Source organism: Acanthaster planci, linkage group LG05 (assembly GCF_054643075.1).
Source record: "Acanthaster planci isolate LZ-2023a linkage group LG05, COTS_SCS, whole genome shotgun sequence".
Lineage (NCBI taxonomy): Eukaryota > Metazoa > Echinodermata > Asteroidea > Valvatida > Acanthasteridae > Acanthaster > Acanthaster planci.
In genome coordinates, this window is record NC_141781.1 from 590,234 (window position 1) to 616,339 (window position 26,106).

The window sequence follows — 26,106 nt, forward strand, 5'->3', positions numbered from 1 at the left end:
TACCTTTTGTCATTTAACAAAGCCTTGACAGATTGAAGTATTATTAGCCCTTTTTGATTCTGGTTAATATTTTCAGGAATCCTACCAACAACAACACCGCTATTACTTTGCCCAATTTATTTCACTTGTCATCACAAACATATTTTGGCCATTAGCTCAAGATGTTCAAAGTCCCAAGGTGTATGGCCGCCAAAAACATGATACATAGTAGGAAAATATGTAGATGTTCATGTACACTGTTGTAAACACTTGAGAGTGATAATGACATTTGAGCACCTGCTACCAACAATAATTGCCTCTTCATCATCATCTCTGGGCTCATCTGCTTATGATTTTTTAATAAAACGTGACAAGATAATGAACAATAAGCCCCTCTCATCTCTAGTATCCCTTCCATCAACAAAGATATCACTTGATAACCACATAAGGTAAGCAACCAACTTATCAAACGTGTGCATGTAGCGATGCGGCAAGACAAATTGAGTGATGATTCCTAATTAATTGGCACCTGATCCCGGATCGTTGTCTTCCGGTGCAAACAACTTGGGAACAATAAATGGTGCATTACGGGGTATTTGATCTCGTCTTCCATCCAATAATGAACTCTGATCATAGAAGGGAAATCACAGAGCATGCACTGCTACAGAAGTGGGTTGTATGGTCTTCGAGTACCTCTTGAAACAGTTGCTCACCAGCCTTTCTCTTCTTTGCCCGTGTGGGTAAGTTTGTATACACATTCAAATCGTGGACCTATAACAATAGGGACAACAGGGAGTCTATGATTGAAGGCGTTTACACACTTGGGTGTGGGTGAGTTTGTTTCTGCATTCAATTGGGGACCCTAAACAATAGAGGACAATAAGGTCCCCGATTGACAGAGGGTCCCCGATTGACAACTGTGTACAAAACATATGGGTGGTCTTCTAAAAAAGTTAAAGTACAAACAAAAGAGGAACAATAGGGGGTCCCCAGTTGCAGGCAAATACACACTTGGGTGTGTGTGTGTGAGAAGGGGGGTACTCCTAATATCAACAATTTCAAATTTTTAACTATTTGAGGCTTCATTTATAAATTTTTTTTCAGGTGCATGGAAACGAACTCGGGAGGATTGCCTTGGTGTGTTATAAATTATGATATTTACCGGGTACATGTATATATTTACAAAATTTGTGTCTAAGAAAAAAATCATTACATGGACCCTTGAATATACTGTACATGCACATCTCCGGTACAATATGGAATGCATATAGGGTACATCCCCTGTACAAGCCACAGGCTATACGACATACATGTACATCAAAGAAGCTTTACACTCTTCCTCATTTTGGGATAACCGACTTGTAAAAGACCAACTGTGCCTGCTAAATCACATGACCTATAGTGGGTATCAATTCCATAGCAACGTGTGCTTTGAGTGTAGTTTACAAACAATATAGCCAAATTACAGTATGGTACACCGTACCCTGCACATCAGTAGTCCGAGTATGGTACCTACCGTCGGCTTTATTTTTGGTAAATGATACTTAAGAAACACTTTGATTTTGGTGGATGCTGTGTTTGTTGATATTTAGTACCCACTATTGGTCACGTGACTTTGCAGGCGCAATCGGTCTATTGTATGCCACGAGTAGGGGAAATGGCAGATTAAAGATCAGTCACAATAAAGTGAAGGGGGCAATCTTATTCCTTAGAAGATTTAAAGTAATTGATACAAAAAGACAGCCATTTGAAAACAGGGCTAACATGTATAGTGGGCATCAACTCTATAGCAAGATGTGTTTTGAGTGTTAATTACAAACAATAAAGCAAAGTTACCAGTACGGTACAGTACCCAGCACATAAGTAGTCTGAGTATGGTATCTACAGTAGGCTTTGGTTTGGTAAATGATAAGTTATGAAACAATTTGCTTTTGGTGGACATTATTTTTGTTAATATTTAATACCCACTATACATGTAGGTCACGTGACTTAGCAGGTGCAATCGGTCTATAGTTCTGTCATGTTCATACTATCAGTATTTGACAGATACTCATTAGGTTCATGTAGGCCTACACATGTACACCATACATGTACATGTATCTGCCATACTGTCAATGTTGGCGAGTCGCATGGAATAAGTTCAGCAGTCTGTATTGCCCCAACTTGAAATGTACCTGTAAAAAAACCTTTCAAATTGTGTTTTGTAAAGAAAAGTGTTCAAATAAAATTCACATAGAGTCAGAGGATTATACAAGGCCAGAAACTCAAAGGACAGTTCTAAAAGCAGACGGGTTTGGAGGATTAGACAAGGCCAGAAACTCAAAGGACAGTTCTAAAAGCAGACGGGTTTGGAGGATTAGACAAGGCCAGAAACTCAAAGGACAGTTCTAAAAGCAGACGGGTTTGGAGGATTAGACAAAGCCAGAAACTCAAAGGACAGTTCTAAAAGCAGACAGGTTTGGGGGATTAGACAAGGCCAGAAACTCAAAGGACAGTTCTAAAAGCAGATGGGTTTGGAGGATTAGACAAGGCCAGAAACTCAAAGGACACTTCTAAAAGCAGATGGGTTTGGGGGATTAGACAAGGCCAGAAACTCAAAGGACACTTCTAAAAGCAGATGAGTTTGGGGTGGGGAGAGTGGGGATCAGGATGGCAGGGATTGGGTGTGAGTAGCATGTTTCATCCCCTTACCAACCATGTGCATGTACACTTGTAATGAAAACGTATTGTTTCGTCTTACCATACTCACCGGTAAAGGTACTGATAATAGTCCTAATTATGTATATTTCAGCCCCTCTTCCCCCCTTGATCACAAAAACAGAATGTTTTTCAAAATTTTGTTTTCTAAAAATTGTACCTAAAAAGGATTCATTTGGCCAATTCAATCCCCTTCAAAACATTTGGGCACATCCAGTTGCAATTGAAAATTTCAGCATCCTCTTTCATCCCTCCCCTCCCCTGGTCTTAAAAATAGACACACTAGACAAAAAGGACAGAAAAGCCTACCTGAATGGCAGGCCATGATCATGTACCATAAATAACTCATTTGGTATTCACCTGCAACAAATGCAAACATTATGGGCTATTCCTAGACAGAAATGACAAAGATGTGACGGCAACATCCTAAAGAGAGGAAATGGGATAAATGTAAACAAAAGATGCTAAACTGATATGATTAAAGAGACGGGGTGCAGTCTCTAGTTACCATGGTAATGATGTGGTGATACATGAGAAAGGTAAGGCATCAGGAGAAGGTCACTTCCATGCTTAAAGGTTGAATCTGATACACTATTGCAGCCTTCAACCAAGCAAAGATCTCATAGACGCAGCAATGAGGATTTTCCCACCTATCCAAATTTTGTTTTATTTGTGTTCCTAATTGATTGAATTCACTGTCTCTGCTCCTGGCACATTGAAGGTGGTTTCAGCGCTGATAAGACAACTCATCCTCCAGTTTGGGTTCAACTCTGGTCTAACGCTGAGTATTCAAGGATTTTATCGCCAAACAAAATGTTTAGGAATCCCTCAGTAATTTTTTTGTTCTGCTCAAATACACAAGGGAGCTTTGATAAAACAAACTGTGTGAGTCCTGTTTGTTATGACTACCAACACCTTCAACAAGGATCTGCCTTTTTTACGAGTCAATTTATCACGTATTTTCACAGCATATCCTCAGTGGAATTGCAGTGCTGCAGCATTTTGCCGCAGATCATGCAAATTGAATGAATCAAATCACAATCACGCCACCTTCATACATCTGTAAAAACATTCTTCGGGCGATGACATTCAACACACATTCATCTTTACAGCCCCCGAAAATGGAGCATGCAATAATGTGGACGTAATATTTGATAATGACAGCACAAACTGCAACTCCTCCAGGAATTGGAGATGGGCTGTTTTTGTTATTGGAAGGCCAGAGGGTGGATGGGAGATTTTATTCAATGAATGTGATAAATCCAGCAAGATGTCAAGTCCGGTTTATTAGATGTTTTCCACTTTGAGGATAAGGTGACAATGAGAAAAGACAAGATTTGGAATATTGCCCAAAATGTGAGTCAAGGGATACTTGACTGTCATAGCTTTGCATCACAGTTCCCCCCAGCAAGATCATACATGTAAGTGGTGTTTGCTTGATGGGATTTTCTTATTCAATGTATCATTGCTACACATACATTGATAACGAGATTGTTTCAATATTGGCTTAAGAGGTACAAATGTATTATCGCAAGTAAAAAACCTGCCCTGTAAACTTGAATAGAATCTAAAGACCGTACACTCTACAGGTGTGTCACAATTTGTCTAATCATGTTTTGTTGTATGAGAGTCTGCGACACTGCATGGTAACAGGTCATTGGGATTTCTTCTCTATTTAAATTTTTGACCAACCAGTGCTAATGTCTAACTTTTTTTACTTGTTTTGAGATGCCGTATGTTTCATATTTGGGCTAATCTTCTTTGCTTGGATGGGCCATTACAACAAATCCTAAAAGTCTATGTATCCACTAAAAGACCTGCCAACATGCCATACTCCTTCCTGAGGTCAGGCATTACCACACAATAGATTAATTTGTAAATGAATTGAAGGCTGATTTAAATACATGTACCTTTGAATCTATTGTGTGGTAATGCCTGACCTCAGGAAGGAGTAAGGCTAGGTTGGCGGGTCTGCACTAACAGCTATGAGAAAAATTAAAGCATTTACAAAGTTATTTTTTGGTAAAAGATTGTATTGGTATACATACCGGTGTGTATCAGCATGACACTGTTTTAAATTTAAACATTTTGATTAAAGGAGAATCTTGGCTTCTTCAAGACAGAAATTTCTCTGACATAGAAATAAAAGAGACACATGACACCAAAGTACACTGCAAGATGCCTTTTACATTCCAACCTTCCATTGGAATGGTTCTTAAGATTTGTCATGAGGATGCAACTGAACCTATAGTGGCAACTAAGTTCAACAGTGAAATTCAAGCTCAAAGTAATCTATAGGTTCCATTCACTGGTCTTTTAATTTACATTTGCAAGGGCTCAGGCACGTATCACCTAGTAAGCTCTACATATTAACTTTGATTTTAAAAGGATAAAGTTACAAAGACAGAAATATTTTGGCAATCTTGCCACTTGTACTGTACTTTATGTACATACATGTACTTCTGGGACTGAGGTAGTAACCGATACATTCTAGGTTTTTAAGATCTGCAGGCGAAACTGATCCTATAAAATGAGGAAGTTGAATATCCATGTCTGCTAGATTTTAACAAATGTTGACACTTGCTACATTTGGAGGGATCGCATTCTTAGGATGATGTTACTGTTGAAGCAAAACATTGAGATTTTAAGAGAAAAAAAATAATACAGTAAGAAACCAGACACCAATCTACCAGATTTCATCCACTCAGCATTCCTAGATAAGGCAATTCTCTTTTATAAATGTAAGATGAAACACTGTCCAAATAACTACACACTATGGCACTTACCAAACACTTGACCTATAATGTGCACGTTCCATCACTCAGTTTATCTGACAAGCTCATTTGCGGTTTTATTAATCAGTTTTTGCAACCACGTACCTACTTTATCACAAAGCCTTTGAAGCTCTGCTGTAATCAAATCACAATAACCCTCCAAGGCTTTACTTGCAGCACAAAAAAAATTGCATTATACAACGAAAGATGCACTTCTCCAAACTCTCACAGCCTATGACAACTTACAATTTATATAGGTCAAGAGATGAAATTTGTTAGTTAAAAATAAAAAAGGAAATAGTAACAGATTAGACAGAAGGAAGTATATTAATATTTTTCCCTGTGGATATCATCTGTGCTGGCGATAGCCTGCTACTCAAAAGATGGACAGCACATGCTCGGGGTAAAACACGCCAATCGTCTGTAAAGCAAATTGCGACAAGCATTGATGATGGTGAAACCATAGGATCAATATGCAACAGACAATTCATCATTAATTTAACAGGACATTTGATTTCAATTGATGGCAAAACAAGGATTAAATCAAAATGGAATATACAGTAGAAATATTTCTTGTCTTCATTTACAACAAATACTCAAAAAAATCCTGGTGAGCTCAGGCATCACTGGGATTCTTTCCAAGGGAGTGCATAGCACCCGATCAGCTAAAAATCACTTTTTCTTTGTTTGTTTTTGGCTTTCCTCCTTTTTCTGGTTTACTTTTATGGGGGGGGAGGAATCCCCTTGCCTCCCTCCTTCATGACGCCCATGCTGGTGAGGCAGGAGGTATAACATTCCCCTTGCCTCCTTCCTTCATGACGCCCATGCTGGTGAGGCAGGAGGTATAACATTCCCCTTACCTCCCTCCTTCATGACGCCCATGCTGGTGAGGCAGGAGGTATAACATTCCCCTTGCCTCCTTCCTTCATGACGCCCATGCTGGTGAGGCAGGAGGTATAACATTCCCCTTGCCTCCTTCCTTCATGACGCCCATGCTGGTGAGGCAGGAGGTATAACATATCCTTAGTCACTGATTGCCCTTTTCACATTTCTGGTTTTGCAATCATGAGAAGCAACAGTTGCAATGGCATGTGGCTTTCATTTAATCTCGTGGTTTACAGGTAATGAATTGATAGAAACCAAGCATTTTAAAAAAAATTCACAGAACTAAAAGCATTTTAAAGAAATAAGTGACATTCAATGACAATGCAAGCTTCAAAGAGTCAGTGAAGCCCAAGTACTGGTACATGTTACTCTGTGTGTAGTGCATTGGACCAGAGAAGATGGCAGCCCTCGTCACATTTTTAGTGTCTCATAAAACTACCTCCAGCCTCCCTCCCCAATCCATTGAAAAATTGAAGATGAACACCACAGGCAAAATGAAAAGACCAATCTAATTAAAACACAATAAATTAAAAGGTTAATTTGATCCTTCAATTTCACAAGAAATGTTTGAAGAGGTCTGTTGATTCCAAAGTGAGTCCTAGACAATATCGCTACTTCAGAAGGACTTATAGGGAAAAAGATCTGCGGAAGAAAGATAAAGGGACTCAACAAAAAATGAGAAATTTATCATTTTATTACATTTAATGGAATGTTGTCTTGTCAATGAAATGATTTTCAGTGAAACCATTTGAATACCATAAGTGGTCCTTGAGTGAGTTGCCTACCCGGTACTGTCTGTTTTCAGGAGTCTTAATCATTCCAGGTGGTAAGAGATGACTGGCCAAAGCGTCATTCATTTTTCTGAATCAAATTTTGTGCACCTACATGTACAAGTTTCAAAACTTCAGAGAGAGTGCACCTTAAACAGCTTGAATGTCTTAGAATAAGGCAAGCTCTGACAGAAAGGATTCAACAGACAAAGACTGTTGACAGTTCTCTTCGCAGAGTTCAGATGACGTCAACGACATGACACAATACTAAAATGAAAGTGAAACAGATTCATAATATTCCAAAGGATGGTATGGAATTCGTTCCTTCCCCCTCCCATGTTTTGAAAAAAAAGAAGAACTACTTGTATATTGAAATAATACAAAATCTTCTTGAGATTATATCATAACCGGTTAATATTCAAATGGGTCATCCTCCATGTTCCAGGCACACGTCTCTTTGTCTCTCCAAAGACATCCTTCCCCACTGAGATTTGCACTGTGCACACCATCTCATCACCATCAAGGTTTCACAGTTTTTCTAAGATGAGTCAACAAGCTGAATCATTTATAACACACATGTCAAGAGCTAAGTACTTTCAGATGGTCCGGCCTGACATCCTGGATCCCAGATTATCGACTATCAAAATCTGAAAATGGTTTGTATAAATCGAATGCGTGTGTATCTCAAAGACTTAACAGCTGCATTGTCTGGACACATTTTGCAGAGGATAACTGCATTTATCCAAGTTTTTTGCAACATATGGTGTGCAATAACAGCTAATGATGTCTCATTCCCTAAACAATATCAACATCCAACAAAGCTATCAATTCACCGCATACTGTACCTATTCATGCTCGGTGAACTTACATGTAAAGAACTGTGTACCTGTATTTATGCCAAATACAGTACATGTAAATACACATTCTTGGACCTAATAACGTACATAAATTCTTGACAACTCTGGAACCTCCATCTCAAGCTAACTTCATGCTGTAAAGATCAGGAAGCAACATACTTCAAAAAAAGGAAATGGAAATTATCCGTGTTCTTTGCACAATTTTGCTTTGACTATAGACAAATTGATTTTAACTTATGATGAAAATCATTGGAAGGTTCTCCCATTAGTTTACCCTAAAGTGCGTAGCAATCCCCTCAGGAGGGATAATGTAGGAATAATCCTAGCTTCATTTGCACAGCTTCAATGTAGGAGAGCAAACATTAAGCGAGGCCCTTTTGTCTTTTTCAATCTCAAAGGATGGACAGTGTTCCTTAACTGGCAATGTGGACTTGTATCCAATAATTCCCTGCCCAAGAAAGAACGACAAGCCTGCTCAATTTGTAATTTTTATTCAATTACTTTTCTTTCCAACGGAAGGAGGAATTCACTCTGACTGATGCAATTTTCCTCAGAAGGAGCTCAGCTCATATGGTTGCCATGGATACCAGGGCTCTGATGATGTAATTGCATTATTCAAAGTCATCTATGAAAAGATATTTTTTTCCTGTCTTGCAGACATATCTTTCAGGCAATCCAATAATTCCTTTAGAAACTACTAGTATGTATGCTTTATTTTAAAGACTTCAACGGTTTCTTCATGGTTTTATCTTTAGAAGTTCCTCTTTAACTATGGGTACACTGAAGCCGACCCAGATGATTGATGTTTAATTCTTAAATTTCACAAAAATGTGTATTGTAAACCCATAATAATGACAGTAAGATAATGTAATGCAGAGCATAGTCAGCATGAACAGGTCCCATACATGTAGGACTAGATGCATGTAAATACATGTCAGTAGGCCTACATTGCTAGCACCCCAAATTGTGAATCTACAAAAATAAAGTGTGAGAACTTAAGAGAAACGACTGGGTCATTCACACAACATGAAAACTGCCTTGAGAGCTCTAAATGAAAGCCCTTGCAGGTGACCAATATTCCATTCTGGCATCAAGACAACATCTGCAAGACAGTGTGGCATTTACATTATCACAAAGGAAACGTCTAAACACCTCAGATAGATTTCAGATCACTGTTTGTCTTGTTAAAATACGGTAGTGGACCTTGCCAGCAGAACTGGCATTTTAGTGAAAGTCCATAGTAAAGGTCTTATTCTCGTAGATACTGTTACTCTTGCCACAGTTTCTCAAACTTCATTGGTGATTGAAAAGAAGCTCTCAAGAAGACTTGAAAGTTTGCCGTTTTTCCCTCTTTGATTCATAATGTATATACTGTATCATAAATACTTGATTGTCTTTCTTTACGGTCTTGTTTGAACTGTGAAAGGAATCGTCTCTGGTCGGGTAGATTTTTCAGGCATCACCCTTGAAACTCAGCTCAATTTTCAGAAATTCAAGCCCTGGACTGGTGCATTTTTATTACCACCAGGGACTGCAGGTATGGCCTCGTTAAATGACAAGATGTTATAAGGCTGTGTGATATCAAGAATTGAAAAAGTTTGTCATATTTATCATGGCTTTTTATGGTAACTCGGCCACTTCATCACATCTGCTTCATGAATGGCATGCCAACTGTTTCCAATGTTTGTCCAGGATGTGTTTGATGAGTACGACGAGTTGCTCAGAGATGGCCTGGATGATAACAATCCAATCAGATACAAAGTAATTGAGATTTAATTATCCCATGAGGTGTTTGGGCATGTCTGGCGGGTTGAATAGATGGAGGCCACACAAATAAAGGTCAAACTACTTGCTGTCTTCAAATAGACATTACATGGTATGGAAAAATACAACAACAAATGTTCCAAGTTATGACTACTGTAAATGAACCGATTCAAAAATACTGATTCAAAAATTCCTAAAGCTCGATGTCTCATTTACCTTTCTAGTAAAACATTTTGTAAAAGCTCACTACCTCAGTATTAAATATAATGCAGTTAAGCACTTGAACAATTAAACTCACATTTAGGGACTTCCTATATTTAGGAATGCTAAAACACAAATCTCCTATATTTAATGTGTATTTTAAGTTACTGATTTTAAACAGACTTCCATCTAAACAAAATTGATATGCTTGAATTTTTAATTTGCAGGTTTTGAACATTAGAATTAGTAAAACTCTGGAAGTTTAACCTTTATCAGATCAATAAAGAAACCGTGGACCTATCACATTAGGTCCAAGTCAAATTCCATATCTTACTGCTTTGTGATGTGAGAATAATTTCTAAATGTCACTGGGCTTTCGTATAAGCTCCAGTAGGACAGAGAAAGTCATCACTGGCGTCATGGCAAGAAGCATCTCACTATCTCTTGAAAGAATTTGTTGAAACTTGAGCCCCATGAGCTGTAAGGGAGACCATGAGTCTGAGGTAGGCTGAGACATAGAGTGCATTGCTACTAAGGCACAAATACAGTGCAGTTGTGTACTTGAGTCTGATGAATCTGGAGCTACAGGCGCAAATTTTACCCAGTTGCTGATAACTTAGCAGGGACATCCAGGGACAGACAAATTAACTCAACGTTATTATAATGGTGATGTGTCACACACCTATTCAGAGAAAAAGGTTAAAGTCAACATCTTCAGCAATTGTGCCTGTGAGGATATACAGCCCAACCTTCTCTGTGCTTATCTACACATTGGTTGAAGTGTACCGGGGCTGTAATGAAGTTTTCCTTGAAACATTTTCCTGCATCTTTGTACTGTACTTTTCTTCAATGTACGAGAACTCTTCCACACTCTTATTTGGTTAAAAGCGTTGAAAAGTGCACATTTTAAAATAAAAATTATCCATGTTTTCCTGGACAACTGAGGGTGCTGTTGCTGTGAAGTCATCTAGGGAAGAGTAGGGCCCTTTTCCAATACTCGACTTGGGCTCCTTCTCAGGCTTCGTTCCCAAAACCAATCCCTGATTGTGGGCCTGAAGCGTTTAAATTAAACTGGATTACTGTAATTTCTGAATCTCTTGCATCTTATTTGATGTTCTGTGGCAGTATTAGACTAGTTACTGTGCTTACAGCTTCAAAATCACCTAGTTAAAAAACAGTTGAAGCCTGAGACGGAGCTGAAGTTGAGTATTGGAAAATGGCCATGGTTCTGTGCATAGGTATTTCTGTTCAAATTGTGAACCCAGAATGTACTAACTGAAAACTTTTTTTGAGAGAGGGATTGATGGTTTCTCATTGCTATGCACATTAACAACAATGAATCAGCAAAGAAGAGAACACTTTGTCTACGGAAATCTACAAAAATGCAGGACTTTTTTGTGTGAACCAATGTAATATTGAGGTTTCTTCCTGAGATGACATCAGTTTTACTCATGAATATGGAAATACTCATTAGCATAAAAACCAAAAAGGCATTAAAATACCCTTTGAAATGTGAAACCAAAGTTGAAAATAAGGTTTACTGAGGCACAAAGGTGCATTTTACAGGTTTGTAATCAAAAGCATTGATTACAGCTATCCTTAAAAGACACTCTAGCTGTTAATTACCAGAAAATGGAGTAGGTACAGCATGTAGTTCTGATTTTCTGAGTTTCATTTTGAAAAGTAAATCTGAATTACTGGGGTATGGTCCTTTTAAAATTACACCTGAAGTACTGGTGTAAGTCAGCCTATCTGCATACATGTACATGTAATCATGTTTTCCTTGTTTCACATTTGACTAGAAACAGAAGGTTTTAACAGTTATGGTTAAGGTCACTTACACATGGTACCATTTGATTTGCTTGTGTGCTGGTACCAAACACTGTGTGTTGGAAAATAAAAATGTAGCCAGCTGACATTGTACAGTAAGCATCTACTGGCTCAGCATTCCAACAAAATCAATTATCTTCCAAACAACAAGGCACAACTCAATTAACAATTTGACAAGCTACCGGTACTTAAAAAGAACTCAAAATCTCAAGCAGTTTTGAACAGACATGTATGCAAATTCTATGCAAGAAACAAAATGAAACAAAAACTAACTCATGAATACGTACATGTACATGTATAATAACACGTACACAGAAAAAAATACATGTACATCTGTATATGTACATGTCATGTATGTACATGTACATGACTCTCATTTTCCTTAATTCTGCCTGGTTTTGCTCCAGGAAAGATTAAATTGCTGAAAGTGATTACTCTTTCCCTTTTTAATGAATAATTTTACTGGCTTAGCCTTCCAATTTGAGTATGCGATTTCTCCCCTCAGGCTATTACCACGGAAACTCATCTTTTGATTAAAGGCTAACTTCATTTACTTTTACAAAATACAGATGTTGGGTATCTGTAACCTGTATGGTGTACCGATACAAAAAAAGATGTCTGTTTAATCTGACTACCAGGGCCAGGCAATTTGAGTTTCAAAACTTTTTCATACATTCACTAAATGCAATACTGAGCAACTACCCACAGACATACATGTATATCTCATCACACAGTGCATGGCTGTGCACTGGTGCATCTATGGAAACATCCTACATGATGCACAATGTACACACATACATGTAAATTGTACAAAGACATAAAACTTCCAACCACTGTCAGACAAAAAAAGGGCACATCGTCTGTGTATGGTGTAAGCAGCACTTCACATGTAAATCTATGAACTGTAAAGCAATGTTACAGTCTTGAAGCAAAAGTGGGACAGACTGTTAATCCATTCATCTATGATCTGATAGGAATATTTTCAGTTTTATTCTCACAGGTACACTGTAAATACAGTATAAAACACAATAGAATTAAGAGTGTCAACGTCAAATTCTGCAACTTCCTCATCGTGGATATGTACAATGTAAAGATAAATCAATGTCACTGGACAATCATTTATAAGGCCCCCAGCCATGGCAGCAGCATGGCACCCATCATCTGTTATCCAGAATAATCCCTGAAGCATTAATGTTGTACCGTACATGTACATATTACTAATACATGTAGCTGGCTCTAGAAATAGGATAATTCACAGCACCACTAAACCATCACTAGAGGGCTTAAATCAATTAAATCATTTATTTACCTGCCACTTTGTGGGAAAAAGTCAACACCATGCTACTCCATTACATTGTGATTTTATAATTGCCTATACTTGCACAATCAAAATCTTGCCGTGCACCTTCTTGTTTTGACAAAGGATGGCGACCTGTCATTCATTCAAAAATTTGTCCATCAAATTTGTCAAACTCACATCAATTACTGATGAGTGTCTGCCAAAATGTAAAGAGTTGGCCTACAGTAAGGGTTGCATAGTTCCCTGTGTCAACATGCAAGTCAAGGTAGGAAAAATACATGTAATTGTTGGGGAACCGTGGAGGCACACCATATTGTGAATGACCCCTGTAACGGTCATTGACAGATTTCTGCCTGGGTTTCTATTATCAAACCATATTCAAAAGGTAAATTCAGCCATCAAAACTACAAAACTTCAGACAAATGTGGCACGAAATCTTTGATGGCATTCAACGTGTACAAAAGTTGATGTTAGTTTACTATAAGCATTTTAAATGCTGAATAAATCTAGTGATTGCATAGAATTGTAATGAAAACTGTATCTACAGAGCACATGGCAACTATTATTCATGTTTCACCATTTACTTGCCTCGTGCTAATTAAGCTTTCAAAACTCAACTTGACTCTAACACATGTATACGTGTGTACCACAAGGCCGGTACACTATAGGCACTATATACATGTACTTACCCACAGCAAACAGCAGGAATGGCCAATGACAGTGTCTTCACAGCTTCTTTTATAAAGTGTGAGTTCTAGCACTAGATGAGTAAAACATCAAACCCTTCTGTCATACCTTCAGGATGAAGTATCCAATTCAGAGAAAAGCACACGGATGATCTGGACAACCCATCAGGTGCATGATCACTGAATTGCCAAGGTAAGTAAGAAATGAGCAACACATTCTGAACGGAGATGATTCGGACTCCAGATTGAATGCTGCACGGCATCGGATGTCATCTGGCGTTTTCAACGACCACCCCACCTCTTTGCAAGGACAAGCAGGTTAATGACACCCAAGGTGATCACAGTGGGGATGCTAGTCTCTGGCAGGATCTTACTGGCTAACAGATTCTTTGACCTGGACAGTGCATGTATGCACCCATCACCATGAAGTGTCAAGACTGTCAAACCAAACAGAGCAAATTTGAAGTCTATGCTCCTCAAGGTTTTTTAATCATTTTAATACTTTGCTCACAAGCTGCATATATGTACATGTAAGACCTCTTGTCACTTTTGAATATTTACCAAGACAGCTGCATTATTTTGTGGCTGGAGTATACTGAATGGTCATTCATCACACGTACCGTCTACAGGTACATGTACATGGAGACTATTTCACACATTGTCGACATGTATATTCCATAACATTATGTGCATGAATGTACTTGTACACAGAATTTAAACATGACCAATCATACATGTACGAGTACAACCAATTTACTTTTCATGATTAATTTTAAAATATCTTCTTAATAGCATGCTCACTCAACCAACTAACTGTCAGGCCAACAAACCAACAAATCACTTCTAAAGAACAAACGGAAACAGAAAAAAAGTCTGCATGTTCCTTAACATCTGGTCCACTACACATGTATGTGCACGTACGTTCACATCCTTTGAGCATATAGATTTGGTATTGATGCTCAGTTTGCCTTGAGGGTATCTTTGGCCTGAGGCACAGCGGCCACAAATCAAACTATATTTCCAGGAAAACAACTGGTCAATGACAGCATACACCTCAGGATACGTACCTACATCATCCCAGATCATAATTCATTGCCATACAGCTGATGTTATTGCATGCCGAGACCAGTGGCTCATCAGCTATAGGTAGTGTGCTTACACATTCCATATACGATCATACCATACGTAGCAGAGGCTGAGGAGAAGATTAAATTTCTTGGAAACATTGCACCAGTACACGTACATCATAAAATGGGACAATGACATTGAGAAAACAGGCCCTTCTTTAAAAAAATGTGAAACTCATGAAGAGAAATAAAACAAACAGCAGCAAATTTTTGTTTAAACTGTTTACAATACTGAATTATTTCAAAACTAAAAATGAATCCGTCAATCTACCACTTTAACTAAAGCAACGCTGACAAATTCTTTGTTCAGGTGTGGGGGGGGGCTAGATATGTCACTGAGAAACAAATACAAACTAATAATTGTGAAAGATACAGTATAGATGAAAGTCCACTCAACACCAAGACGACTTTCAGGTAACAAGCTTCCATCAACCACGAACCTCTTACAGGATTTGTTGCAAATATAGATGACACTTTAACCACTTATCGCAATCCACTTAAGTCTTTCTCGCAGCAAGAAATCCTTCATGAGCTTGCTGTTATCACCGACTCCACCAAGTGCCCCCTCTGAGCAGTGTATCTAATAATAACCTCATCACTCGTCTCAACGAAATACTATCTCAAGCTGAGCAATTTTCCTCGCCAGCGGAGGATGTCAAAGATGGACAGCCCTTGCATCAGTGATTTCACAAATTCTTAAAAGATTATTCACTACTTGAGAAGCAATTACACACCACGAAAAGGTTCAGTAGTTCACTGACACTGTACCAATCCTGTTGAGCCAAGCCACAGACTTTTCGGCTGAACATCATACACTTTGTAATCCTCTACTGATTCTTCCACTAACCAAACTTTAAAGTCTTCTTTCTCTAGTGACAAATCTGAGGTACATGTACATGGAGCTGTGAGAGACAGCAAAGGCCCAAAGGCAGAGTAGGGACTAGACCATGTGGCAATGGGCAAAGTGGACGTGCCAAGTCTGTAAAACTGAAAATCCTTCCAAATATCCCAGGAAACGCACTGTGTTTGTTCAGTTTGTTGTAGGTCAGCAGGTCTATATTCAGGTGCCTTGAGTAAATTGTTTCTGGTCAGTGGACATTTTGTAAAACAGTGAAGTAACTGAGTAGATTGGATCAGAGAATTATGCAGCATACTCCAAAGGTTTAGAATTGATCAGCATCCACAAGAACTTGAGGTGTGTCAAATTCATCAGATAAAGTGTTAGCAGTTTCAGCAAATTTTTACAAAAAAGTAAGTCTCCACATAACAAGAGCACATGTACTTTTATGACACACCTGTACTTGTTCAATTGTGTTGAATTAATACATGAACCTACAACTAATAATTCTAATTATCTACTGGTCGCCTTTCCAATCACAATGATCAACTACTGTGCAATGTCTCCAGTATCACAATCAGGAGTGAGCTCTTTTCCTGATTTTTAATCCTGAGATAATCAAGTTACCATGCTAAACAGTATTATCCTGGTTACCAGCATAAATGCATCTCAATCTACTTGCAAACTTGACCAAAATGTCTGATATTGAAAAATGTCACAGGTTTCATTTTGAGTTGGTTTAAGACAAATTACATTCGAAATGCACAGTCAGAAGGAAGTGTGAAAAGGCCTACGCTAGTTATTCATCTTGTTTGCCATGAATTCTGATTGAGTTTGCCCAACAGCAAGTCCCTGTTAGTGTTATCCCTAATCGATAAATTCCCAGTTTCACAGCAGGTGTTCTGCTCTCCCCTACTTGTGTGTGTCCTCAGTGATACTTCCCGATACTTCCTGACCTTTTCTGACACTTACCCACTCTTTGCCTTGTCTTGCCCTTGGCAGATGGTAATCTGTTCAATACATTACACCTTGTGGCCAAGTTTTTTAAGTTCTGCTTTGAAGGCTCTGGAAACAATCAATCAAGCCAAACTTGGATGTTCTCTGACTTATATTCTTTGCACTAACAAAATGTTAAATATTGCCTTTCAAATCTCACGTTCGAAATGTCCTAGAATTTTGAAAATAGTTTGCGGTACCCGCTGCTCCACCTGACTCAGACCGGCCAGGCGACCTCAGCAAGCTCGGTGGACGAGTGGTTAAAACGTCTGCACTAGTAAGCAGGAGGTCGTGGGTTTGAGTCCCACCCAAGAAAGCTTGTGAATTTTTCGCAGAAAAAGCACTGAGCGTACAGTGTTTATCTATATATGTTGGGTAGGGCAAAACCTGTTATTTAAATTAACATCTCCCCAACGCAAAAAAAAAAAAAAAAAATCTTGAAATTACATTTGCATCTGTCAGAGTGGTACAGAGCCATGCAGTGCAGTGAAATTATTTTTGTTATTCCAACATTGTATCAGATGTACATGAATCCATAAGATGAAAGACAACACAGTCTCGTCCACTGCAGACACTATAAGAGTTCATTGCACAATTCACTCAATCAATCGATTCACCAAGGACAAATTGAGACATGTTCATCTGCACGTACTCATCCAACTCAAGGAACACACATCTGCACATATCTTTAAACTCACCCATTAAAAGAAGACCTTCCTTCAAAATTAAATGCAAAATATATCACTCGTTGCTAATGATGCATATTGTAACGTTATCAGATGTGGAGAATTCCCCAGACAGCGGAATAATGGGTTCCATTCAACTTTAAGGTACGCCTGTACTGAACTTAAATTTGCATTGTCATTTCCAAAGCTAATCGGTAGCACTGCTTGCATTTTGTAGGAGATCATATTGACCTGTAATTTCAAAATGTACATCTATCCATGGTACTCTGCAGCAAATGAGCTGTTTGCGTGCAACAACTCTTCAGGTCATACTCTGGACTTTAGCAGAGGAACTGTGGGAACGTTGGGAGGACTTACCGAGTGGAACAGCTCAGTGACACTCACTACATTGCTAATGAAGTCTCCATTGCTTGGATGATGTCATCAGTCATTTTGGCAGACTGGTGATTGCTAAGGAGACCATCCTTATCACTTGCTAAGTTGCATCAAGGATAATGACTTCGTCTGCTGGTTACCACTGAGATGCAGCAAAAACAGCGTAGAGTTCTACGTACAGTACAACAAAAACACATATATACATTCATTACAATTTTCGTTGTCTTGATGATTGTGGTTGAAGCTTAAACAAGGGTGCATGTGGACTATTGTTAAAAATCATCCATGGATGTACAGTGACCTTTTCATTATTTCTACACATGTACAAAATTGTACATCTAAGAAAACGAGAATGAAAAGACAGTTTAAGAAGTGTTTTCATTTGTTTTAGACTTTTCATTTCAACATCATGTGCAAGGAAAATTGATACAGACCAAAATAAAAAAAAAATCAATCTGTGAGTTTGAAAAAACAAAACTTTCTCTTATGCAAGATGCCTCGATGTAATTTTTATGAAGATGTGCAACAAATGTTGAATACATCAATGGATGTGCGTCAGTACAGAAATGTTATCTCCCTTTGCATTGTAGGAAGTCAACCAAATAATTATATTTGCCTCTTCACCCAGAAAACCAAACCTCCGAATACTGATTGGTTAACACCATGGCAACCATAATCATATGACGACACTGCAGATCATATTCATCACCATCTACAATTCTCGAATGGAAATGAGCATCTCCATGAAAATCTCATCCCTCAAAAAATAATGAGTAAAAAACATTTTATTGCAATACCACAGTTCAGTAATCAACTACAAATGAGATGATTTCAAAAATGCCCTGATCATCATTTACTTGAAAATTAAAGAAAAGAAGTAAAACAGTAAAATTTCTTTCCATGTAATTAAAGATATTTAATTAAAGAAATTTAAACTTTTGTTGTTATAAGCAAATGTTATATTGACAGTTCTCCTCTTAATGAGGTTCGACTGTGCAGTGTATTTGCAATCCACTTCCACGAAAAAAATCTTGTATAAAACGCCAGTCATTGTAATCTGAAGGTACATGTGTACATACATGTATTCCAAAGATATCAGATTTCTTTCAGTTCTCTACTACTTTTTCTTTTTTTAAATTTCATTCAAGGTGGTGATACTGGCCCAGAAAGGTTGAGGAGGGGTTACTAAATTTGTGAGTTGGGCTGCCTCACATTGAATAGGCAGGGGAAACTCTTGTACATGCATAATGTGTGACTGTTTCATGAGTTTGTTTCTTTATCGGTTCACACTGTCAGTCAGTTTCTTTTTTCATTTTCCTAAGGGGTTGACCATGAATCCATACAAAAATTATAATACTGTATGCTTAATGAATGAATAAAGAATAATTCACACTTAGTCATACAAAGTCAATTTGCTCACTGGTAATAGAAATCACACTTGGTCTCTTGTTACCATGGCAACGCACCATAAAAGCATCTGTTGTCATGCTTCAATTCTTGAAGGTGTATTTAAACAGCTAGAGTAACTCACCTCTTAGAAATCTCATTAAAATGTGGTGAAAAAACTAAACCACTGGTGAGCTAAAAATACATGGGCTCACAAAGGTCATGTACATGTAAGCAACCTCCCTAGAGACAGAGTACGATGTATATTGTCACATCAATTACAGTGTACAAGTACAGTAAAATTTCTATTAAAATCTTAAATGTGCAGAAATATCCTTCAAAAGAGTGAAAGTCGTGAAAGTCGCTGCACATCTAAGTCTGCAACTACAAACAAACATGACTAAAGGAGCATTTTGGTCAAATGGTTTTGCTGGCATATCTCATGGAAAAAATATATATACATGTATACATGGGAACAATTTGTTATTTTTAAAACAGTAATCAGCTTTAAGGGAAAACCTGTGTGAGATGTACACAAAGCCCTTAGATATGATACAAAAAGAATTCTTCAAAAATCTCAATGACAAACCTACATGTACATGTACAATAGTTGGGTTTTGCAATTTAAAAATAAATTGACAAAATTGACTGTGCATGCATGGATGTGGACATACATGCAAAAGTACAGTGTGATTAATGTTACTATGTATTGTAGTTTTGAACCACTATCTTCTACTGGTACAGTATATGTACGTTTATCGTGTGCAGATCCATTTGGAAAACAGGAAGGGGATTTTGCTGGATGGGATTTAAGTTGATTCAAAACCGCCTTGCTTCTTACATGTACTTCTATTCTTTGATATTAACTGACATTTCCTTGTATGCTTTTGATGTGCTGTGGGAGGAAAGGTGCTTGCTGACATCTGCTTTCAGGAATACATTTCATTTGTCTAATAAAACCTGGGAGTCTACAATCCCTTTACCCAAGATTTCAAAACAAGAGAGACCAGATTCTGCTTTTTATTCACTCAAGAGGAAATATCACATCACACAAAAAACAACATAAGTACAGTGGTAAAGTTTAAGTTTTAATTTGGAACTACGTGATCAGATTTGAAAAACCTCTGAAAAACTTGATATTGTGTACTGTTATATGTTAAGTTAAGAAAGCAGCCATTTAGAAGCATTGGGTGCAAGTTGCAGCAATGAGCAGTATGATCTCGGTTTAGTTCTGGCTGCTAATATTGGGTAATTATGAATTGCATTATGGGACTTTTCACCTGTCATTGTCTCCCACAAAAGAACCCTGTTCACTGACAGTCACTGTGTGCATGATCAGAAAAACCATGATCAGATAAATACAAGAACATCACATACAACCTGTCAGCTTGGTTTCTCAGGACAACACCATCAACATCACTAAAAGATCCCGAATATCAACACTGGCCAGTCCCGGATCCAAACAACCATCATTTCAACCTGCAGTCGTAAATTCCCCATCCCAGTATCAGCTCATCAATTGACAAGCCACCGTGCTAAGACACCAATGTTGGTAACCATATGCTTTCTGAGTAAATTTGCTGTGCTGTCGGAGACAATTGAGTCCGCGGGGGAAAGGCAAGGCAATCAACTTCGTGATCTTGAAAGGAGGAACATCATAACAGGGAGGGAGACGATCTGTCCCAGGCAATTATGCGATGTACGTGTAGCAAGGGCTGTACATGTAGCTGTACAATGCAGTTGGAATGTATGGCAAGTGTCATGCAGTAACTCAGTCGTGAGCAACAAATAAAACAGTGTACTACGTGCACTTCATGATCAAATTCAGGACAAAAGAGCTCAACTGTTATTCAGTGCATCTGCATGCCCTTAAGCAAAATGAATAAAGTTGCGCTGTAATGTCCACAATGTCATACGTATATCTGCCATGTACTAGTACCATGAGCAGGTGCGTCAATTTCTTCAACTTCACCATTTCCCAGGTTGTATCATGTTAATTGGGTGTGATCCCTGGCTACATGGTGTTTCAGGTTTAATGGCTACTGGCTAGCACCGCCCCCAACAGACATATTGACAAACGGGAAGAGCCATTAACATAGGGCTGGATAGCTCAGTTGGTAGAGCACTGGTGCGGTGTTCCAGAGGTTGCAGGTTCAAATCCCGCTCCAGTCAGTTTCTTTGTTCATCTTTATAATTACTTCAACTAACAGCATTATTTCTTAATTGAGTCATCTGTTTCACATCCAGTGCAAAGAAGTCAGACTGATTGTCTTCCACAGGAAAAAAAGTGATCTGTCAACACAAACTTAGCTTCTAGTCAATCAATTTAAGAACTGGCATGTGTACATTTTTATATGCATTTCATATGCGCGACAAAACTGTTCCAATGGTAGCATGTGCGAGGATATTGAATTTGGCAATGGAATCAATTTAAGAACAGGCATGTGTACATTTTTATATGCATTTCATATGCGCAACAAAACTGTTCCAATGGTAGCATGTGCGAGGATATTGAACTTGGCAATGGAATCACGGAACTGCAGTGGTAAAATAAAGGGTCCATTCTAAAACAAAAATGGCCTTTAAAAATCCCAACGGTATTAAAGTCAGTGAACAGCAATGTAATAAAATGGGATGAAAATTCAGTTTGAGCAAAGATACATGTACATGTATTTGTCCATAGGTAGAATGAGGCTTACAGCCCATGAGGTCCTTGGAAAAATAAAGAGTTGAACACCCCTTCAAAGTTTAATATCCTACACTACACTGCAAAGTGACAGTTTTCAACTTGAAGCTCCATTTTGTGGTGAATGGTCACTGATTACAGGGCTCGGTAGTTATGTTTGTTCTTATCTAAGAGACATTTCCTAATGTTTGACGCCAGCTCATCCCAAATTTGCTTAGAAACATGTAGAAAAAACTGCTATCAGTATTTGATTTCATTGTTGCTCTCAGATTCATTTATTTCCTTTCATGCCAACAAAAATGTACAGGTACCTATTTATCTACTGAAAAATACAAACAACACCGTTACCATGACAACGGCACAGACTGCTTTCTTTTCCTCCTACAAAAATGATGAGATGGATAAGTAAACACTAATGAGCAAACATAATCTTGATCAATTTCACAACAGCAAAAACGAATGGCTTTCAATCTTGACATGTCCAACAGATCTAAAAGTGCTTGTGACCGTCATTTACTTAAGAAACATTTCAATCCAATTTGTCCCCAAGTGTTTTCTGACCAGTAAATAATGTCTGAGACAAGACAGTTGGCTGGATTCTACAGACGTTGAGCAAACATCAAAAAAAGATAACAATCCCAACTGGCCAAGTCAATTTAAACATTGTCTCTTTGAACTGTATCAACTTGAGCAAGAGTGGTGTAGTGAGAGCTTCACTATGGGGGAAAACAGGGAGTAACTATGCAGGGCTGGATTTCACACTGAGGGGGGCTGCAAGTCACAGTGGGCAACCAGGGGGGGCGGGATGTCAAAGTGGGCAACCAGGGGGGGCTGGATGCCACAGTGGGCAACTAGGGGGGGCTGGATGTCAAAGTGGGCAACCAGGGGGGGCTGGATGCCACAGTGGGCAACTAGGGGGGCTGCATGTCACAGTGGGCAACTAGGGGGGCTGCATGTCACCGTGGCAGTGGGCAACTAGGGGGGCTGGATTTCACAGTGGGCAACTAGGGGGGCTGCATGTCACAGTGGGCAACCAGGGGGGGGCTGGATGTCACAGTGGGCAACCGGGGGGGGGGTGGATTTCACAGTGGGCAACTAGGGGGCTGGATGTCACAGTGGGCAACTAGGGGGGCTGGATGTCACAGTGGGCAACTAGGGGGGCTGGATGCCACAGTGGGCAACTAGGGGGGCTGCATGTCACAATGGGCAACCAGGGGGAGCTGGATGCCACAGTGGGCAACTAGGGGGCTGCATGTCACAGTGGGCAACCAGGGGGAGCTGGATGCCACAGTGGGCAACTAGGGGGGCTGGATGTCACAGTGGGCAACTAGGGGGGCTGGATGTCACAGTGCGCAACTAGGGGGGCTGGATTTCACAGTGGGAAACTAGGGGGGCTGGATTTCACAGTGGGCAACTAGGGGTGCTAGATGCCACAGTGGGCAACTAGGGGGGCTGGATGTCACAGTGGGCAACTAGGGGTGCTGGATATCACAGTGGGCAACTAGGGGGGCTGGATGTCACAGTGGGCAAGTAGGGGGCTGGATGCCACAGTGGGCAAGTAGGGGGCTGGATGCCACAGTGGGCAAGTAGGGGGCTGGATGTCACAGTGGGCAACTAGGGGGCTGGATGTCACAGTGGGCAACTAGGGGGGCTGGATGTCATAGTGGGCAACTAGGGGGGCTGGATGTCACAGTGGGGAACTAGGGGGGCTGGAGGTCACAGTGCGCAACTAGGGGGGCTGGATTTCACAGTGGGAAACTAGGGGGGCTGGATTTCACAGTGGGCAACTAGGGGTGCTAGATGCCACAGTGGGCAACTAGGGGGGCTGGATGTCACAGTGGGCAACGAGGGGTGCTGGATATCACAGTGGGCAACTGGGGGGGCTGGATGTCACGGTGGGGAAGTAGGGGGGTGGATGCCACAGTGGGCAAGTAGGGGGCTGGATGCCACAGTGGGCAAGTAGGGGGCTGGATGTCACAGTGGGCAACTAGGGGGCTGGATGCCACAGTGGGCAACTAGGGGTGCTGGATGTCACAGTGGGCAACTAGGGGGGCTGGATGCCACAGTGGGCAACCAGGGGGGGGGGCTGGATGTCACAGTGGGCAACTAGGGGGGCTGGATGTCACAGTGGGCAACTAGGGGGGCTGCATGTCACAGTGGGCAACTAGGGGGGCTGCATGTCACAGTGGGCAACCAGGGGGGTGCTGGATGTCACAGTGGGCAACTAGGGGGGGCTGGATTTCACAGTGGGCAACCAGGGGGGCTGGATGTCCTCATCTTAACGAATTACATAAATTAAATATTATAAAGTTATAAATAATAAAGCTGGTTAAAAAATCCAACATAACTTTTTTAAAAGGATAAAATTAATGTGACTCACCTTTCAAAACCAGGCTTAAGTACATGTACATGTAGGTTATTGTGATGTTTGACAATTCCTCTCCTTAACCTTTTTTTACACTTCAAAGTGACCCGTGTTCAGTCTAAATTCTGTGTGCAGAAAGCTTTTTACAGGGTAGTAATAGCCGTGGAACTTCCATAAAAATATGAACAGTGGAAGTTCCACTGTTTTAGGGATATGAAGACACATACTGCAGCCTGGTTTTGGGATGGTGGGTCACAAATTTCATGTTGCTATGGTTCCAAGTGCAGGAAAATGTTACTTTGTTTCATTCTCGGCAGCAAGAAAAGCAAGTCCGTCCAAAAAATTAAACCATGAGACCTTGTTTGATCATGTTGATGTATGTAATCAGGCCAATACCAAATTTAATGTTAGCAAACAGAAAGAGCTGCTCAGAAAGGATACTCACAGCTGCGTAAAATGCTGTCACTTGAAAGGCAAGACAAATCTCCTCTACCGCATCCAAAAAAATAGTTGATTGCTGGCCAACCCAACAGCTAGCAGCAGCAAGACTGATGGCCGAGGGGGAAACCGCTAGAATTACCGGCACCCACAGCACTATCCAATTTGCAAATCTGTCACCGTAGAATCAGATGTAAGACAGACGACCATGTCAACCAATACACGATCTGATCATGCATGACTTATTTGATCATATTCGGAGTGCCGAAGGCTGCAACTTTACGTAATCCATGCATACCAGTACTAGGGAAGATTTGGGTCAGATGGGGGGGGGCTTATCCCAGCACTTATCATACCAAATGCTGAAAACAAGTCCAACAGATGAGGCAGGTCACTCTGTTACACTCTTGGCCATCTATGTAACTTTTAATCCAATTTGACTTCTCTACTAGAGTCTCTAACAAGATCAGCAGAAGTGCAAAAATAAAACATACACTGTCAATCTTCACAAAACAAGATAAAACTGCAACATTTGTGACCGGATCCCACATAATGAGTCTCAAGGTCAATTTTTAAAGTAATGTTTTGTCTGCTTTATAAAGAGTAAACTGAGCTTTTGTTTTGATAAATCACTCCGAGTTTTGCATCCTGATGAAGATGGACATTATATGTGTGAAAAATGTCGACAGGTATTGCAAAGAGGCCTTTTGGACTTTTGTCACAGTGGATTGGTCACACAGTGAATTTGACAACAAAAAGTGCCTTCAACTGGAGCTCAAAACCAAAATGGGAGGAAAACAAAACACTGCCAATGTCAAACTACCGATGAGCGACAAATATCGTGCGAGTCACTGCTTCAATACACAGATCTGGAAACACAAATATCATGCGAGTCACTGCTTCAAATACACAGATCTGGAAACAAGACTAGTCAAAAATTTGTCAGCAACTCCTATTTTTGTTTTGACCTCCACTGCCAGAAAATGCTTAACTTTTCTTCAGTCCTGAAATACACATGTATCTGGACAAATTCAACACAATCATGTGTCCTCAGTGGTCAAATGATCAATAATAAACTCAACTCACTGGAATTTTTTTCTCATTTCTTGATACCAAAAAAATCAAGCAGCAAAGGCCACAGAAATAGCTGTCACTGGCTGGATCACACGATTTCATGCAAAAATCCATGATTGCGAAAGAAAAGACTTGCAAGCTGCACAAAATGGTGGGCTTGTTCATAAACACGTCACTTCACCAATCAAAGGCTGACTAAAATCCTTTCCTTTCTTGGAGAGTCTCTCCTTCCATTTCCCTCTCCAGTCCACAAGGACTTTGGCCTCAAAATGAAGTGACTGCCAGCTAGCCTAGGGTGCAATGTTTCATTTATGCTGCGCATTAGCGGCAATTTATCACTCAAATTCTCCAGTCACCAGCATTTGTTAAGATGCGGTTACATCTGCACCTTG

At 39.7% G+C, this 26,106-nt stretch overlaps 1 protein-coding gene and 1 non-coding gene across 11 annotated transcripts in view; one reads left to right on the plus strand and one right to left on the minus strand.

Annotated features, from left to right (window-relative positions):
• LOC110984728 (uncharacterized) overlaps positions 1-26,106 on the minus strand; it is a 50,935-nt gene that overhangs the window by 15,670 nt on the left and 9,159 nt on the right. For 2 of the 10 annotated variants that reach the window (XM_022245183.2, XM_022245178.2), the window contains exon 2: positions 17,748-17,936. The gene's annotated coding sequence lies outside the window, so the exon portion shown is untranslated. The other 8 variants (XM_022245190.2, XM_087137273.1, XM_022245180.2 and 5 more) reach the window with 7 other exon arrangements.
• Positions 21,251-21,323, plus strand: Trnat-ggu (transfer RNA threonine (anticodon GGU)). Its single transcript has one exon. It is a non-coding gene; the product is annotated as a tRNA-Thr (tRNA).